The 19,787-nt window shown below is 37.1% G+C and overlaps 1 protein-coding gene across 5 annotated transcripts in view; it reads left to right on the forward strand.

Moving 5' to 3' along the window:
• The window catches only part of LOC135210902 (protein MTSS 2-like), a 326,878-nt gene that overhangs the window by 89,388 nt on the left and 217,703 nt on the right, over window positions 1–19,787 (forward strand). The gene's annotated exons all lie outside the window — the stretch shown is intronic.

Consider the following 19,787-nt stretch of genomic DNA (forward strand, 5'->3'; position numbering starts at 1 on the left):
AGGGCCATTACACACCATTGTTATGCCGGGAAGATCTCCGTTGAGCGCCAGGGGAATCTTCGGTTATTTCTCCTTTGCGTTTTGGAATGAAATTAACAGTTTTATGTTTAGTAAAAGAATCACATCAAATGACCGAAATTTCATCGAAGGTTATGTGTACATAGCATATGCTGTACTTCAAACATGCGCGTGCATATGTATTTTTTTTTAGTTTTCGGTAAAGAAAACTGTTGTGAGGGATGTTTGTCTGTCCGTCCGCACTTTCTCTCTCCGCCCTCAGATCTTAAAAACGGCTGAGACTAGAGGGCTGCATATTGCTATGTTAGTCATCCACCCTCCAATGATACCAAATGACAGCCCTCTAGCCTCAGTAGTTTTGATTAAATTTAAGGTTAAGTTAGTCATGATCGTGCGTCTGACACCCTTATAGGGACCAACAACACAGGGCACCACCGGGCCGTGGCTGAGAGTTTTGTAGAGAGTTATACTCTGTGCAGAAGACGTTTTTTTTTTCGTTCGGGGCATTTTTTTTTCTCTTAATGTGCATCATAGAAACTTTCGTGAGGTGTTCGACCCGGGAAAGGGCCCAGGCGAAGGAGTCACGATTTGGGTGAAGTATTGCTGAAGGGCAGAGGCCGTGTCACGTGAAGACTTCGTCCCTGTTAATGGTATAATAATAATGATGAGCTAAGCAGGCAAATTGCCGATTTGCGTCTATTCGACCAACTCCTAACGTTATAGTAGTCTATTATTAGTGATAAGAAGCCTTAATTAAGTAAGGCAATAGTATTTCATTTGTGTTACGCTAATGGAAAACTATTCAATTTTTGCTAAAATATACGAGATTTGGGTTTGGGATTTTGCCTGAATGTTTTTTTTTTTTATGTAAATGTTTACGTTAATATGACAGTTCATGCTCAGACATTTATATGCTTGATTATGTTGAAGAAATATAGGTTTCGATGGCCACAGAGTCCACCTGTGCTAGTCTTAAACGTCTATAACACACACACACATGTACATATAGTATGTATGTATGTGAGTGTGTGTGTGTGTTTCAGGCAGATAGGGAAACCAGGCATTTCGCGAACTGGCTAATACTAAACACGGCGAAACATTGACTCGCCTGAAGCCCTAAACTGTTTCGCCGTGTATGGTACTATCCCCTGGGTGGTCAAATGTATTTCTCCGTGTTTAGTAATAGCCCCTGGGGGAGATCAAATGCCTCTTAGTGCCTGAAATTTTAGGCAGTTCGTGAAATGCCTGGTTTCGGTATCTTCCTGTAACATGTATATATACTTTTCCATACATATATAAATGATAAATACGTGTATATATATATATATATTATACTATATATATATATTAATAATATATTATTATATATATATATATATATATATTACTTTGGTCGTTTTTATCATCACAGTCGGCGATGATGAATATAGGGTAAAATGCATAGTTTTCCGCAAATATGTTGTACTGTTGTAATTTGGTGTACTGAAGGAGAGGCGAATATGGTGAGGGGGGGGGGGGGGGTGGAGGGGTTGTGTTTTGGCTATCGTAGTTAGGCGGGCGTTTGGTATATGCGGGGTATTGTGGGTAATAGAAAGGAGAGGCTGGAGGATTGCCGGCAATGGCGTTGCTGATGTGGAACTGATGGGCGTCACGGGTGTCAGGGTGCCCTTGCTTGGTGCTCTCTCTCTCTCTCTCTCTCTCTCTCTCTCTCTCTCTCTCTCTCTCTCTGTTGGATCGTGATTCTGAAAAGCTCCACCCTTTCTCCTAAGTCTTTTGCATCATTGAGTTTTCTTTTGCATTTACATGAGACTTGTATACTGCCTCATAGACTTGGACTTAAAACACACACATTTGTTTCTCTCCCTCTCTATATATATATATATATATATATATATATATATATATATATATATACATAATATATATATATATATATATATATACATATATATAATATCATATATTATATATATATAACATATATATATTATATATATATATATATATATATATATATATAATAAATATAATATATATAATATATATATATATATATTATATATAAATATATATATATATATATATTATATATATATATATACATATATATATATATATATATATATATTATATATATTACAATATATATATAATATATATAATATATATATATATATATATAATATATAATATATATATATATATATATATATATATATATATATATATATATATATATATATATATATATATATATATATATCTTAATATATATATATATATATATATATATATATATACTATAATAATGATATATATTTATGTGCGTGTGTGCATGTGTGTATATCATTGATAGCACCGTACCCAGTGTGTGAGTATTTAAATAGTATTTAGATATATAAGTATATATATAATAGCGTGCGTGTGTGTTTGTGAGAAAGAGAAAGAGGGCAACCACCTTCATTTTACCCATGTAATTGATTTTGCTGTAACTTTCCCCGGGAATCTTGTTTGTGTGTTTCGACTAATACCATCAGCCGTTGAAAGTCGTTACATGTGCGGTTGTTCGTTTCGCATCGGTGCCGTTGGGTTGAATTTATTTCCAGTTGAGGCCGGGATGGGATGCCCTGCAACATGTGGCTGCTGCTCTCGTCTCTTCATTTGGCCTTTTCCCGCCTCTCTCTCTTGAGTCATTCTTTTATTTCACTTTCCGTCACTTCCAGAAAATCTCCAGATTTGCCTTTTAGCCATTTTTGCGTTTATGCTGTAAGTTTTCTGTTTTCTTTTATATTTACTAGGGATTAGCTTATATTTTTTGCCATTGTTCAAAATGACATGCTTTTTCCACACTTAAATGTTGATGTCCTTATTTCTATTTGAAAATTACTTTTTTTTTCTTCTTCTTCAAAATGGCAATCCTTTTTTTTATGCGTTCAGAATGACTTCATTTTTCCCACTACAAAATGATTCGAGTTTTCAAGTTTCAAGATGGCCTTTTTTTCTTCTTTCAAAAAGTCTTTCAGTTTATCTCCGTTTAAAATGGTTTCTTTTTTATCGTTTTCCCACTATTAATTTTAAAGTTTTTCCCCAGCTTAAAGTAGCTTAGTTGTTTTATTTTTGCAGTAGTAGTTTCTGTTGTGCAGTTGACCAAAACAAATTAATTTTTACATTAATTAAGAAGACCTACGTAATCTCAAAGTAACTCGGAAAGTATGTTATAATCCGCTTTATAACTATAAAGCGTTTTATAACAAAGATACTTTGCCCAAATTAACTTAATTTTTACTTTTGCTCTAATCATCACATTTTTTTAGCTTGATTTTTTACTTTGCTCAACACTAGTTTTGTTAAGCTCTGTATTTTTTTTTTTTTTTTGCATCCAATTGATTTTGTTATTCTTTGCAAATAAAATTATTTTCAGCTTCGGTCGCAGAGTAATTGGTTCGGGTAATTTGATCCATGCGGGATATTTATTTGCGTACAATATTTGTTTCATGTTCCCGATGTTATTTTCCTACTCTTGTTATTGCTACTGTATATTCCAGCTGTAGTGACACAGATGTTCACTTCAGTAATATTAGTATTTTAGACTATTAACTTACGGCACTATCTCTGTTATTGTGCTCTGTATCATTGCGATATTACTTCCATTGTCTGTTTATGCTGAATTATGATACTATTTATGTGGTATTGTATTCTTGCTTCGTCTGCTATTCTTATGAAGGTCATAGTTTCCTGTATCAGTACTACAACTACAACGACCATCAATTTGATTTGTCACGATTAATAATTGCCTTTTCATCCATAGGGAATCTATCACACTGACATTTGAACCAGACATAACTACTATTACTATAGCGTGACTGCCATTGTACTGAACTAATGAAAGCCCCCGTCTGGATGTAGGACCTTCCCAGAAACCAATCTGTATCGATTTTGTGGCACATTCTCTGTGTAGGGGGTCTGTCTGGAGGTTGTCTGTCTCGCTCTGTCTCCTGATCTGACTATGAAGTACGATTTTTTCTGGTAAAAATAAAATAAAAATAAAAAAGCTGGTGATTCCTGTGGTTCTATCTGCCAGTTGGAATTTCAATGCTCTTTATTTATTTATTTATTTATTTTTGTAGAATGCTCGTATTTAGTCATTCCGCGTGGTTTATTGTTCCTTAAAAACGAGAACATTTACAAGTGAAAACGAAATATATTCAATTGGCAAATTACTAGATTAGCTAAAACGTGATTAATTTTATAAGATTCATTGTTTAAGACTCGTTCACTGTGATCTTTTAAACCAAAGCCTTTGCATTCTTTGCAAAGCCGCTAAACTTAACTAAATTTGACAGAGATCGATATGAAATGAAACTATACTTTTCTGTCGGTGGGTTTTTGCTGCCTGTTTTCAGGAAACTCTTATGTTATTTTGTCTGTCGGTAGAATTTTTGCTCCTTGTTTTCAGGAAACCGCCGGTATTTTGTGTCACGCAATTGGATTTGTGTTGGCGGTCTGCCTGGAAAGCCTGCGGAATCCTGCTAGCTTATTCACGAATTGATTTAAAACTCCTCCACTCTGGTGGTCTTGATTCGATAACGGGATTGGATTTGCATGTTGGGAAAAGGGGGCTGGGGCGGGGGGAGGGGTTAGGCACTGGTTTTGTGTGACTTCTGTGAGTAGTGTTCATTTTGATGCAACTATATATATTTTTGTCTTTCCTTTAACATATTAAGCAGTTAATTTTATGACATATATAATATATGTTATATATATATATATATATATTAAATAGTTATATATATATATATATATATATATATTATAATATATATAAGGATGTGATGAACCTGCAAAGTAACGCATCGTTACCATTCTTTGGGGAAGAGGAGTTTCAGAATAATAATTGGTTATGATGTATAAATTATAAGGAATTAATTAAAATATTTCTCATTTTGCATTTGATAAGACAAGATCAATACAACAGTAGTTAATGAGAAAATAGAAAGCAACTATGCAAAAATCGGATTTATTTAAAAAAGGTAAAAGAACCCGCTTAATTGGCCTTTGTGAACTCTGTTCTGGGCGGCAATAGTAGAGGACTATGACATGACCCAACATTTTTGAGAATTGGATGTAGCCTACCATGTGAGAATTGCTATATATATATATATATGTATATATATATATATATATATATATATATTATATATCTATATATATATGTGTGTGTGTGATATATATATTATATATATTATATATATATATATATATTGTGTGTGTGTGTGTGTATTAGTGCTTGGCTCACCCTTGTCACTCTGCCGCATCTAATGATGGAGAGAGAGAGAGAGAGATAGAGTAGAGACGAATTTTAGTTTTTTTAACGCACAGGTAGCAGTAGCGTTAAATGGACGCCTTTCAGGTGAATGGTGGGACGTTCCATTCATAAATTTCCTCTCGATTCTCTATACATTTCGAGTCGTTTGGTTGGTTTCACCTTTTACGTCGCGTCATGATATTCTTTTTCTTTTAACTGGATAGGACGTGATGCGTAGAACTTGAAGGGGGGTGAGGGGGGAGGGGGGAGGGGCGAGTTGTCGCTACGAATTAAAATTCAGACAAGTTGAACTCGATGTCAAAGCTGCAAGTTTCTGAAAGCGAACTTTCCTTTGAGCTAAGGAGTCATAAGATACCGAGTGAATGCAGAGTCTGGAATATTCACTATAGTTTGTAAGGAACGGACATGTCATTCCTTAGAAGCTTTTGAGAAAAAAAATTCTCTCCCCCCCCCCCCCCCTCCCCCCTCCCCCCCCCCCCCCCCCCCCCCCCCCCCCCCCCCCCCCCCCCCCCCCCCCCCCCCCCCCCCCCCCCCCCCCCCCCCCCCCCCCCCCCCCCCCCCCCCCCCCCCCCCCCCCCACTCTCTCTCTCTCTCCTGCGTTAGTCAGATTTGATGTGTATGCTTTCTGTGCTTTCAAAGCATCGTGTTTTCAACCCTAAATATCTAAACGCGTTTCATTTAATGATTTTGCAAGGATGTATGACGGACGACTTGCACCTTTTGTCTTTTTTTTATCTATAGAAGCTCCGCATTTTGAAAGCTAATTTTTAGTTGAGAACTACTTTTTTGTTGAAATTTTCCATGGTTCTACTCAAGAAATATTACTGCTGGTTACTTTTTTGAGGATTATTATCGTATTGTTTACTTTTAAAAGTCTGACGCTGATTTATATATACTTGGCATTAGTACCTTTAGTCAGAAAAACATGATGGTTCAAATTATTTTGTCTGTATGGTATTATTTAAACATGATTATTTATATATATATATATATATATATATATATATATATATATATATATATATATATATATTACTACACACACACACACACACACACACACACACACACACACATATATATATATATATATATATATATATATATATACTATCATTACACACACACACACACACCACACATACATATATATATATATATATATATAATATATATATAATATATATCTATATATATTTATTATTTATTGTATATCTACAGATATGTGTGTGTTATTAGTGGTTCTAAAGAAATTATACAACGGCCACTGCCACATTTATACATAGTTGTTAGAATTGTGGATGAATGCCCTGTCCTGGAAACGTCTTTAGCATCCCCTTGTTATTTACGTATGCAGAAACCTGTTCAGTAGCAAGTCGAGCCCCTTGAATGCTCTCTTGTGCTTCCTTTATATTTAAGCCCTTCCTTCCTTTCCGATATTTATTTCACGCCACCGCTCCAAAGATTTTTAGCTTTTCATCTCCTCCCTTTCATTAAGATTTCCAAATATTATGCGGTTTTTCTGTCTCTTGTCGATTGTTCCTTCTACAGGACAAGACCATCTCATAACACTTTGAACCTGCGTTTCAACTTGCTAACCTTTTTATTTCTTTATATATCACTATTTTTTTGCCCTTTCAGTTCTTTCTTATTCCACAAATACTATGCAAACAGAACATCTCGACAACCTTGACTACTGTTTTTCATCCCATTTGCATTCAGCAGCACTCTCGCTTCCACAAAGGCGACTTGGCTCAATAAGACATTCTTTCTTTCCCAGTTTCTTTTCCATAAACAAAGTTAAGCCTAGACCTTTTCTCCTAAGGCCATGTACCTGTGCATATGCTTGTAACTTCGTTAGTTCCTCGCTGGACGAGTGGTTTTCGCGCTCGGCTGCCAATCCGGTGGTCCGAAGTTCGATTCTCGGCTCGGCCAACGCGGAATCAGAGGAAATTATTTATGGTGATAGAAATTAATTTCTCGATATAGTGTGGTTCGGATCCCACAATAAGCTGTAGGTCCCGTTGCTAGGTGATCAATTGGTCCCTAGCCACGTTAAAATATATAATCCTTCGGGCCAGCCATAGGAGAGCTGTTCATCAGCTCAGTGGTCTGATGTGGTTAAACGAAGATATACTTAACTTGTAACTTCGTTGTCACTTCTGTATCGAACTAGGAAGGTACAGGTCGCGCATCCTGGGAGAGCCATATACAAATACCATTGAGGTTCACTTTGGGAGTAAGTTATTTCGAAGATAAATGCAGTTGAAATCAAGGAGTGTATTTGGCTTAGTCAATAAGTGTATGTAAAAAGTCACGCTGGAGTTAGAAAATAGTCACATACTATATATATATATATATATATATATATATATATAATATATTATATATATATATATATATATTTATAAATGCGCATTAATGCTTGGGTAAATATAATATGGGACATTTACAAATACATAAGGTGTGGAATAGTGTAGACATCAATTATTTTTTTATAAACAGGTTATTTTCGGTTATATGTAGTACATTGTATGTACACCTCGTTTCATTATAATCGTTAAATTTCCCACAGATTGACTGATGTATTACGATTGTAATCTGTGTTAAGTCTCGTGTCTATCATTAAATTTCTATTTGTAAGAGGTGTTCCCTTTTAATTTCGTTGTCTTAAAAATATTTTTTTTGTAAGACGCGTTTACTTATTTTCGTCGAGATTGAGAGATAAAATTTTATCTGTTCATTATATTTAATTGAAAATTTTTTTAATCGTTACAGTAGAAGTGCATGTCCTACCCTATAGTCTCTCTCTCTCTCTCTCCTCTCTCTCTCTCTCTCTCTCTCTCGTGTCCAGTGTTTGCCGGTGGTCATGCTTTCTCACCGGAGCGCGTCGTAAAAGATGAAAGCCGCCATTTTTATGGTCTTCAAAGCATGACTGGAAATCCTATCGGTGTCTTATGGTTGTAGGTTAAGTCCGGAGAAGAATCTGTGGCTGGGATTAAAGGACCAAAGACCCTAATGGATGAAATAACTTGTCTGCTTATTTTTATCGTGGTATTTGCTATTTATTTGTTACTAGCTACTGTACCCGGCATTGCTGGGGATAAGAAGGGGCATGTCGTCCGAGATGACAACTCCTAAGGGGCGGTTTATGCAAGTCAAAGAAGTTGTGAAAAATCTGAGCTTTGCTGTCAACTCCGAAAGTTGTAAAAAATGGGGGTGTATGAAAAAGAGAGGTTAAGGTCCCCTTAGAAACGGCCCTCGAATTTTCGGTTTACGACTGAAACCTTCCTTTTGGGGAGGGGAGTCTATGCATAACAAACAGACAGACAAACAGCCAGACTGAAATGGATATTTGTATTTATTTAGATGATAAATAGTAAATATGATATGCTGTGTTTGTATGTGTGTGCCTATCAAGTCATTTCTCCAAGGAAGCACCTCGCGAGAGAAGACGAAGATTGCCACATTCATACTTCAGTAATTGAATATCGTGGATGAGAAGCCTCTGCAGAAAACTTTCTCGAAGTCATTCACTTCACACACCCACTACACAAGAGGCTCATCAGCAGTCGAATGTCCCCACACAATCACTGCGTCTTTCACCTTTTGTCTTGCACGCGCTCGCACGCTTCTTGACAATTAAGGAACCTTCCTCTGCCTCTTTCTTATCATTTATCCAGTCTCATTCAACTGCTGTCTTTATCTCGTTCCTCTTTGCACTTTTTCACAAACATCTCGTCCATTATTCTTTCCACATGACCAAACGATTTCGAAATGTTGGGCGTTTTTTCACTTAGCCTTCTTTTAATGACATTTCTGCACACACACACACACACACACACACTCTCTCTCTCTCTCTCTCTCTCTCTCTCTCTCTCTCTCTCTCTCTCTCTATCTTATATAATATATAAAATATATATATATTATATACATACATACATACATTATATATATATATATATATTATAATATATATAGATATATATATATATACATATATACAATACATATATACAATATATTATATGCATACATACACACATACATATGTATGTGTGTGTGTTTGCCTGTATATTAAATTTATTTGTAATTTTCCCAGTATCAGTTTCGATACTGTTTTTGTACGGTTGGTTGGTTAGACCCTCTGTAAGTAATGTCCGTCGTTGATGTTTTCTTATCTACAAAGACTTCCGACCTTTGATAAGGAGGATGCCCCTCTCCCTCGTAGGTCTCACACCCACTGTATGTGTTCATTGTGTATAGCACAATTTCCATATCCCAGCCTATTTAAAGAGACATTTCTTTAAAATTCAAGTCCTCTTTTTCCTAATCCGGCCCATTCGTTCAGCACAGGAGGTTAACCGGATCGGTCATTGACCGTGGCAACGCGATTTCATGGATCGTCAGATGTGTGTCACTTCAGTGGCGGTGCAAGCACGCTTCTGCTGCCTAATTGCCTTGTGCAAGCGGGCTCTGAGGGGATTAACTCTGGCCCTTTATGGCAGACCCTTCCCATTCCCTCTGTCCCAAGTAGGGATTTAATGTTTTTCTCTCTCGAGAATTTTGAGTAGGAGCAAATTGTATCCTGTTTTGGGAGACACTCCATGGTTGTGGCCTGGAATGGGTTAGTTTTGAAGATTTGTTTTGAATTTATGAGGGTAGGTGGTAGGTCTTCTGTTTTGCAGCAAGGATTGGTTTTCAGGTGTGGACTCCATTGATTCTTAAAGCAGGTGATTTGCTGCTGTAATATCCGGATTGTTGTATTTTGTTTCTGGTTGGAGTGTGTTTAAGAAGTTTTCTTTGTTTGATTTTCTTGTGGGCGTGAATAGGAAGAATTCTTTTTCTTATTTTTAGGGTTCGTTCACTGAACTTCGGCCAAGCCGAGTCTATAATTATAGTTATGAAATTTCTCGAAACGTGATAGTGATAGGAAATGAAAAGGGCAACTTTTTAGAATGACTCTCTCTCTCTCTCTCTCTCTCTCTCTCTCTCTCTCTCTCTCTCTCTCTCACACACACACATATAGAGAATGTTTAGGAATCAATGTCAGAACAACGTTGAGATGCTTATGTTGTGATGACATTTTGCACCATCAAAATCCGAGAGGAAAATTTGAAACAAATAAATTTGCACAATTAAAAAAAACATTCTCTCTCTCTCTCTCTCTCTCTCTCTCTCTCTCTCTCTCTCTCTCTCTCTCTCTCTCTCTCTCTCTCTCTCTCTCCAGGTAAGCGTTTGAGAATGCACGGGGGTCTCTTCTGACACCGCACGGTCTGCTGCACAAGATGCTGCACAAAAGGATCCTTTTGAGGGAAGATAAATCTCAGAATGGACATTGTGTGACTGTTCTTTTGTCTGGCAGTTTCCATTATTACTATTGCATCCTGTCGAGATTTGAACCAGTTTTCGCTTACGGGAATGACTGTCATGTTTAAGTGCAATTACAAAGTAGTTTTTTTTCAGTTTTATAGAGGTGCGAAACAATATTTTATTGTAGTATAATTTGTAGTAAGGTATTTTTTTAAAACCAGACCGGCCGAGAACGTAAATATAATTAGGCATATTATTTATATTCAACTTAATTTTGTGTTTGCCCCTCATCGGTTGAGATCTTAATGAAAGTATCGTTCACGCTGCTGCTCAGCATATCGAAATATCGACGTTGTTGCTCGAACAGACTCGTGATTTTCGAACTGAGGCGTCTGATAAAAGCCGATGTGGCTTTTTACTTGCATTTAACTAGTCTTTCTTAAAGAGTGCTCAGTCACACGTTTATTAGTGGTTGGAATTGCTGAATTATGGATTCTTACCGTCATTCTTAACTATACTCTGTTTTTTCCCCTCTATCCACCCGCCTGTGGTGTTTGCGTATTGTAACACTGCGTCCCGGACTTTAGATAGTTGCATTCAGCTTACATTCAACACAAATAACAATATCCTATTTCGAATATTAACGGTATAATTCGCATACAGTAAATTATTAAAACTTTTCAGTTGCAAATGTACACCCAGATATCCTTTTATTTACCTAAAACTTACACAGCGTAACTATCCAAAGCCAGGGACGCAGTGTTACCATACGCAAACACCACAGGCGGGTGGACAGATGGGAAAAAAAAAAACAGAGTATAAGTGTGAACTTGCTTTTGTCCTCGTGGGAAAAATCTGCGTCAGTTGGGGAGCCATCTGCGACCTTAGTGTGAAGGAGTAATGACTGTAGGAGATGGGCTATGGCTTCTAGTCTTGTGTCTGTGGTTATGTAGGTCTCTTCGAAGGAATCCAATAACTGTATCCTTTTCTGAATTTAGGACTAAGCTATTTGTGTTCGGATACCGTGGATTGTTACCTGTATATAAATCTGGAACGTCAGAGGGAGACTGTGTTGCCCCTTAAATGTTCATAGCTCTCAATACGGTATATACTATTTACACGTGATATTCGTGATTTTTGGGTGTTTACTCTTATCCGACTTATCATAATTACCTTCCCGTCTATCTTAGCTCTTGGTCCTCTTAAATAATTAGACCTAGTTTGCGCATCCTGGTAACAATTATATCTTTGTGTGTGTGTGTGTGATACGAAAAAATACATTATTCCGACCATATAAGTTCAGAAAAAAACACGCATATGTATATGTATGTGTATATATATATATATATATATATATATATATATATATATATATATATATATATATATGTATATTATATATTATATATATATTGTATATTTGGGAAGAGCCCAGCGGTCCACACGAGACCTCTTACTCAGTGTAACGTATCACCGTCACTCACGAACAGGCAATCTGTAAGATGCCGTTCTGGCATATGATCTTTTAAATCTATACTAGCCAAGAATTGAATGGATCACAAGGTTTAAAAAAAGTATTAGTCAATTAGTCCAAGTTGCCTAAGAACTGAAGGAACGTGCTGAGCAGTACCTTGTACACTCTTGTAATAACCAACAGATGATGCTTGTGGTCGTCCACAAGTAAGAGTTGGTAAAAGAGGAAGGAAGGAAGTAGCGGCAGGAAATATGAGGTTGTGTTGAGAGCGATGATATAAAGAGGGAGGTTTCGGTTAGCCAGCCTCGTTGTCCTTGAGAGGATTACATTCACGTGGGGGAAGCGACGCTGGTCCAATGTAATTTAATCTGGGTTGAATCCTGCATTCACTTATCACTCGGATATATTTTTATTATTGGCTTCCCATTATCCGGTGTATATATATATATATATATATATATATATATATATATATATATATATATATATATATATATATATATATATATATATTATATATGGATGTATGTGTGTGTACCTACGTATGTATATTTGGGGTTTGCAAAAACGAGTGGGACTCCGATGATGTTTTTTCATTGTAGTCCGAGATGTCGCAAAATATATGTATGGAATAGCGTCAATGGGGTCTCCATCTTTCCTTTACCGAGTTATTTTTTTATTTAGATGTTTTAACCATCATGCAATATCCAGCACTTTGACTCTTGATTAAGATTTTAGTCTTCGTGGTTTTATACGGGTCGCGTTGTCCGTGCGTTCCCGTGTACCGAAGCTTGGGCCGGGTTCTTTATCTTAATTTATACTTATATACTTATATAGGTGCTAAAATGAGATGGAATACGGGACGGACGGAAAAGTCAAGTGGTGTAACGGCAGGCTTTGGTGGTAGTTACCCACAAATATAATTTTTACAAATACAGTTGTTTATGGTAGGAATATTTTAATCCTTTCGAAATTTCCTTCGTTACTATCTATTTACCAATCGCGCACGCACATATATATATATTCTCTCATTAAGCTCAAATGTCCTTTAATATCTAATTCACTCTACGATGATGAATTTCATATATATACATATATATATATATATATATATATACATATATATATATACATATATATATTACACAACACACATTTATATATATATATTATATATATATATATATATATATTATATATATATATATACGTGTGTAGCTATATAAAGATATTTTACAGATAATTCTGAATATATATATATATATATATATATATATATATATATATTTATATATATATATTATATATATATATATATATATAATATGATATATATATTTATATATATATATATATATATATATATATATATATATATATATATATATATATATATATATTATTGTGTGTAGAATCTACTGGCCACCAGTCAAAAAATTTTAAAAAAAAAAGAGTATTTCTTATTCATTACAAGTGCAAGAGTTCTTTTACGCTTAACAAAACCAGGTTGCCTCATATTTGTGGTATCAGTGTTTGGAAGGGACCCCCGCATCGGGAGGGGGGGAGGGAGTGGGCCGCCTGGTGGGGAGGTGGTTGTCTGCACACATCATTGTTGCTCCACGGTTTGCTGACCTACAATATTTCTCTCTCTCTCTCTCTCTCTCTCTCTCTCTCTCTCTCTCTCTCTCTCTCTCTCTCTCTCTCTCTACTCTCTCTCTCTCTGTGTATGTGTGTTTCTTTGAACGTAGGCAAAACACATCAGTGTTATGAAATTCTGAATTTACGGTAGTTTGGAAATTAGATATAAAGGTTTCGTTTATGATTCCTTCAGTACAAAGCATTCGAGTGGATGGAGTAAAATTATTGGAAAATGAATTGTATGTTTAATTTGCAGACTACTGTTGTAAATAAATTTAATTAATTTATTATTGAGAATAGAAGACAGGCACCGGCGGATCGACTGAAATGTTTGAAAGTCCTCGCAGCCTCCAACGTATACTCTGTGTACACTGTTTCGTTTTGACAGTCTGGATCATGAAAGCAATACATATTATACAAGGAAGACAAATCTGCTAGAATGCTTAAGACTGCCGAGGGGCAAAAACAATATAATCTTCCCCTTTCCCCGCCATAAGAAAAAGTGGTTTGCATTTGGACAAAAGGAGGCCGGACAATGGACAATGGAATCGGTGCGTCATGTACATTTATGCTGAGGCCGACAGTATTTTGAATCTGCCGACACTTTTGGCTCTGTTATTGATAAGGTCCTTCTTATGCCAACCAACATTTTTTTTTGGTGGGTGATGTTTGGGCGTATTAAATGCTTTCACCATAACGCTCGATTCGCCAGAGTTCTGCAAGGGTCCACAAGAGATTTGTTTCGTCTGAAAAACTGACCTTGAAAACTCTGATGGTAATCAAACCCGGAAAGAGCTTTTGGGAAGCGTTTAGGGAGATTTTTTGGGAGTTTGTGGTCTTTAGGTTAATGTAGATTTTAGATCAAGTGACCGTAAATAAGCGTGCTTGCAATTTGGAGTTGGTTTACCAAGGCTCTTTTTGTAGTGCTTACCTGTTCCAGTGACATCTTAAAAAATTTCATTAGATGTCCCAGTTTACGTTGTATATCGCTGAACTAAGAGAAATACCTGATGTTTGGAGTCTTATATTTGGATGTTATCGTCATGCATCCGGTTGATAACAGAGCTCTGAAATATTTCCTGTCGTTAACCAACGAACGGTAGCTATGGTTCTGTACATAACGCTTTGAACACACGCTGAGGGAGGGAGGGAGAGGGGGCGCGGTGAAAGGGGAGGTTAAGATGTGTAGGCTATGTTTTGATGGTATATGTGGGGTTTGGTCTCAGAGCAACGTGTAGTCTTTGCTGGATTTTGTAATAACACTTGTTTTGAGTTTTGATACAATCGTCACTACACTTGGAATGTTTGGAAAGGAAAAAAAACCTGATTTTTTTTTTTTTTTTTTTTTTTTTTTTTTTTTTTTTTTTTTTTTTTTTTTTTCAGAATCTGGAAATCAGAAGATTGTGCTTAACTGTTGTGAACATGCAACTACTTCCTTGAATGTTTAGCGAGAATAGCCACCTCGCTATAATTCATTGATTTATGGATCAGTTACACGAATGTAAATCATTATTATTGTTATATATATAAAGATTTATATTTTTATTAATTTAATCCATAACATTTTTATTAAAATACTTAAAATTATAACATTCAGTGACAAGACTGTGAAACATTGTTATATAAAGTTTAATATTTTTATGAATTTAATCCGTAACAGTCTTATTAAGATACTTAAAATTATAACATTGTCTTCAGAGCAGTCAGGGTTAGGTACCACGAAAATGTCCTCGAATGAAGGCCGGTTGTTGTAGGCCCAACCACCGACGACATCTGTCTTGAACGGATCGCCAATCCTTTCATAGGAATTTGTAACCGTGGAATATTTCAGCCACACTCGGTGTTCCTCATAACCCTGGATATTGAGCCGATGTCTATTCGACTGATAGATCCTAACCTAACCTAATTCAGTCTAGGGAGCATCATCCCACGTGAATGCTTGGCCCTCCTCCCTTTGGTTTTTAGATACAAGTAATATTAGCAGTCTAGTTCGAGCTTTTGGCGGTTGCAGTGTCTTGCATCACACAGAATATCTGCGAGACAACCCCCCATTTTTTTTTGGGGGGGAGGGGTCACTTAAGATTTAAGTCTAGGATGTCCTGAAAGATATAATCGAAATGGAGTGAAAAAATGGACTAATTCAGAAGGCGATATGTTAACTCATCAACCAATAGCCTGTGAGGCTTGCATGGAAGAGCGTTGTGATGCTGTAATAGTATAATAGTATGGTGTAACTAGTGAAACACTAGTTTGCTGCAAATCTCGAGTTTTTTAGTGTCTTTGTTAAAAAGAAGACAAACAATAATAAGTACATAGTATACACGAATTTTTTTTATATCCGAATTAAACGACAAGACGTAAGACAGTCGAAAAAGCTTAACAGATTTCTCCTGCAGACCTCGTTATTCTAACCAGCCAGATTTGTGTAGGGAACTTTGGCGATTAAGTCAGAAGAAGACGCCCCCGCCCCACCCGTGAAACCCATTCCCCTTCCCCTCCCTCTTCCACTTTCCCCTCCCTTTCCCAATCTCTCCTCCCTCCTCCTTTCCCCTCCCTCTCCCTCTCCATGACGTCGTGAATAGAAGACCCCCGAAAACAGATAACGACGTTGCTCACCGGAAAACCAACTTTATAGGAGGCTAATCCGAGAGCGAAGGTTTCATAACGTTGGCGAATGTTAGTTTTCTTCTCCCGAAGTTAAGAAATAATTTGTTGTTTCGGTGAACATTTCGTCTTTTGTAGATGGCTCTTGTTAACTCTGAACGGGGCAGACGAAGTTAAGGTGACGCTTGAGGTGGTGCGTGGTTTGATGCGAAACATGAAGTTAACATCGACCGAGAGAAAACTCTTGAGGTTTTAGTCTTGGAATGAAGTGCAGCATTTGGAAGATGAGAAAACTTTATTTCCACGCTGTCGTTATTTACGTGTATGCACGGATCGAACGTGCACTGATAACGCTCCTGTTTATAAAAATAAGTGTTCAAATGTATTTGTGCATCTAAAAATCCTGTTACTTATAAATATTTTTATGAACTTTGTGCACATTTCAACATTTCATTATACATTCTCCATCCGCTACAAGAATTAAGGTTTTCAGCCAATGTAGCCTCGTAAACGCTTACATAAATAGATTTCATGCAATGTAACAGGCAATTATAGATGTCGAATGCCTCATTATTTTTTTGGCCGTTACAGTTACGGTATCGTATGTAGCAAAGGAGAAATAATCCCTTAACTACGCTAATTACCGAGAACTTGTCTCTGAACCGTGAGAGTAATTAGGAAGAAATCTCTTGATTGTAGCGGTGCTTAATGAGTTCGTGAATGAAAGAATGGTTGTCTGCTAATGTCGTCATTATGATCACAATGAAATGAAAAGACGATGATGAATTTTAAGGTCCTTGGCTTTTTTTTATGCCTCCGCTAGTCGGGCCTTCCTCTTGTCACTCGCTGCTTGGAGGAATAATTGTTGCATTTCGCGGTGACGCCGCTCTGGCTGTGGAAATGAAAAGACTTCATCAGAATGTCTTTTAAATCTTTAGCGTCATGACGCCATATTCTTGAAACGGGGGTAGAGATTTTCCCGGCCATTATACATGAGAGAAATTAATCATATCCTGGATTAGGAAATAATCATCATACACAAATTCATTTAGTTATTTTGTCATTGTATAGAGTAGAACCCTGTCCAGATATCTTTGGTTTACTTGTTTACCTCTTGCCACCTAGTTGACCCCAAAGTATACTTTGGTTGACCTAAGACCAAAATCCGGTCGTTGGGTTTGACCTTCAAGATTTCAGTTTAGTCGTCTGCTTCTTTCCTCTACAAAGAGAGGGTCCGGTCAGGTTTTGGACCTTTTCTTACATTTAAGCCTACTTGTTGATTTGTTCGTCGTTTACAGATTGCCACTAATAGGAATGATTTTTTTTTTTTCGTTCTTTTAGAACCCCAGGAATGTAAGCAGGTTCATTGGCTTTTGTCTTGTTATGGGATGCGGTGGAAATTGGAAAGATGTATTCGTCATGTTATAAATAATTCTTGGAGGAAGATGTCAGTGTATTGCCAGTGTACTGCTTATGATTGTTAATCTTATGAAGACGATTTATACTGAGTCATCCTTGACTTAACACTCACCGGGTGAACACGGTTGATAAGAAATTCTCTTTTGCCCAGCGAACTTTCTCACGATTTATCAGTATTATTTATCGATATTAAATCTCTTTTTTGATTTAGCCGAATCATCCCTGTTTTGGCCAAGCGTAACGAAACGATGTAATCGAAGGAAAGTGAGAGCGAACGAATATCGTTTCCGTGACCGAAAATATTTACGATCGGCCGCGAACAAAAGGTAAACAATGTACGTGAGACTATGGTTCATTTTCTCTCTCTCTCTCTCTCTCTCTCTCTCTCTCTCTCTCTCTCTCTCTCTCTCTCACAATACGGTCTGTTTATATTTTTTTACTTTATCGTATATTATGAAAGTAAGAGTGGGGGTAGGTGGATTTATATGTATTAAGAGTTCAATAACCGTTGTCATGGAAATGAAGACTATTAATTAGAAGAAAGGCCAAAGTGGATATGAAAACAGATGCGAGGTAAACAAGAATAACGACAATATGAAGAAAGGGTAAGGTCCCATTGGAAATGGTTTTAGTTTTTTAGTAAAGAAAAACTGTGTTCTGTCCGCCCTCAGATCTTGAAGACTACTGATTTTCGAGGGCTGCAAATCGGTATGTTGATCATCCACCCTCCATTCCCCAAACATAGCAGAGTGCAGACATCTAGCCTCGGTAGTTTTATTTTATTTAAGGTCGTTTGCCGTAATCGTGTGTCTGGCAACCTTAAGGACAGGCCACTCACTACCTGGCCATGGCTGTTTCATGGGCCGCAGCTCATGCGGTATTGTATCCTTGGAGGACCTCCAAGATTGTACCGTCACCACAGAATAGAGATCTATTTTTGGTGGCCTTGATTATACGCTTCACAGAACGCTTCACTGGTGTGGTCGGTATGATGTCGGTGTGCCACTCGGTGGCCACGAGTTCGATTCTCGGGCATTCCATTGAGGGGTCAGAGATGTGTATTCTGGTGATAGAAGTTCACTCTCGACGTGGTTCGGAAGTCACGTAAAGCACGTTTAATAACCACTGGTTCCATGCAACGTAAAAACATCATACAAACTGTACGCTGCACAGAAAACCCAAGTGCGCCGAAGAAACTTATGCGCATTTTAAACAATTTTTTGGTGGCAACTGTGATGTAAATGTATCACCCACATTTTTTTTTCCAGGAGAGACTCGCTATCTGTTCGAAATCACAGCAGTTAAAATCGAAAGCAAATTGCCGAGCGTTGACGTTTGGATATCGTTGGGATTTGGTTGAAATTTAAATTATTTTAGAGGCTCCCTGACCCAACTCGCCTGTAAGGTTTTTTGTAAGCATCTGTAAACGTTTGACAGTGTACTAAAAGGCAATACTGTTAACACTACGCTACGCTTTCACCCGTCTTCAATCCGTGTGCGACAGGTTATCTAAACATTGAAGGCAGAGTTGGAGGACGTGATACTGACCGAACATATCACAAACCACGCATTCTGGTGTCTATCACGTAGAGGAATATCTTGTGGTTATACATTTAGGAAGGGAAGTGTCAGGTTTGTTGGATAGTGTCACTGTTGCAAGGAATAATTGCCAAAATTGAAGGAAAGACGCTAATGTGAGGGAGAGGGGACCTCAAGTTGCTGGGGGTGGTGAGAGGGGGGGGGGGGGAAGGTTAGTGGGTGCCGTGAATGTAGAAAGTGCCAATTTATGCAATCTGGTGCAGTTTGCTCGGGCGGGTGGAAGTGTTCGGGGACCGTTGAATGCAGTTGGGAAATGTATAGCATTAGTATACTTTGATTTTCTAACGTGAAATTTATATGTAGGATGAGTGCCGTTCCCCAATTCATAATGTCTATTCTTGGGTAATCAAAGTACTCGGAAACGAACAACTTCTGGTGGCAGTTTTTTCCATGTCA

The sequence above is a fragment of the Macrobrachium nipponense genome, chromosome 4, assembly GCF_015104395.2.
Source record: "Macrobrachium nipponense isolate FS-2020 chromosome 4, ASM1510439v2, whole genome shotgun sequence".
Classification (NCBI taxonomy): domain Eukaryota; kingdom Metazoa; phylum Arthropoda; class Malacostraca; order Decapoda; family Palaemonidae; genus Macrobrachium; species Macrobrachium nipponense.